The sequence below is a fragment of the Rhinopithecus bieti genome, unplaced genomic scaffold, assembly GCF_001698545.2.
Source record: "Rhinopithecus bieti isolate Rb0 unplaced genomic scaffold, ASM169854v2 scaffold_36417, whole genome shotgun sequence".
NCBI lineage: Eukaryota > Metazoa > Chordata > Mammalia > Primates > Cercopithecidae > Rhinopithecus > Rhinopithecus bieti.
In genome coordinates this window covers 1455266-1456273 of record NW_016815677.1, presented here as the reverse complement: position 1 = coordinate 1456273, position 1008 = coordinate 1455266, and positions in this window count along the sequence as shown.

Sequence of the window (1008 nt, the reverse complement as noted above, 5' to 3'; positions counted from 1 at the left end):
CTCTATAAAGAATTTAAATTAACAAGCAAAAACCAAACAACCCTATTCAAAAGTGGGCAAAGGACACAAACAGACACTTTTCAAAAGTAGACATACATGTGGCCAACCAGTATATGAAAAGGTGCTCAACATCACTAATCACTGGAGAATGTAAATCAAAACCACAATGAGATACCATCTCATAACAGTCAGAATGAATATTATTAAAAAGTCAAAAAACAACAGATGCTGGCAAGATTGCAGAGAAAAGGGTAGCTTATTCACTGCTGGTGGAAGTGTATTCCAGTGTGGCAATTTCTCAAATAACTTAAAATAGAACTACCATTTGACCCCACAGTCCCATTATTGGGTACATACCCAGAGGAATGTAAATCATTCTACCATAAAGACACATGCATGCATATATATTCATTGCAGCACTATTCACAATAGCTACGACATGGAATCAACCTAAATGCCCATTGACAATAGACTGGATAAATAAAATGTGGTACATGTAAACCATGGGATACTATGCAACCATAAAAAGAATGAGATCATGTCCTTTGCAACAACATGGATGGAGCTGCAGGCCATTATCCTAAGCAAACTAACAAAGGAAAAGAAAACAAATACTGCATATTCTCACTTTTAAGTGGGAGCTAAACAAAGAAAACATGGATACTAGGAGGGGAACAACAGATACTGGGGCCTATTTGAGGGTAAAGTGGGGGAGCAGGGAGATGATCAGAAAAAAAAAAACTGTTGGGCACTATGCTTATTACCCTGCTGACAAAATTATCTGTAAATCAAACCCTCATGACACATAATTTACCTAAATAACAAACTTGCACATGTACCCCTGAACCTAAAAAAAATTTTTTTGAAAGTATGAATATTTTTGTAATTCTCTTTCTGCACCTCTATGGAGACTGGGCCACTGAAGACCCCAGCTTACGCTAGGGATAAACACAAAACGAGCGTAGCAGACTTTCTCTATGCCCACGAATGAATCAGTTGCTGGCTTAC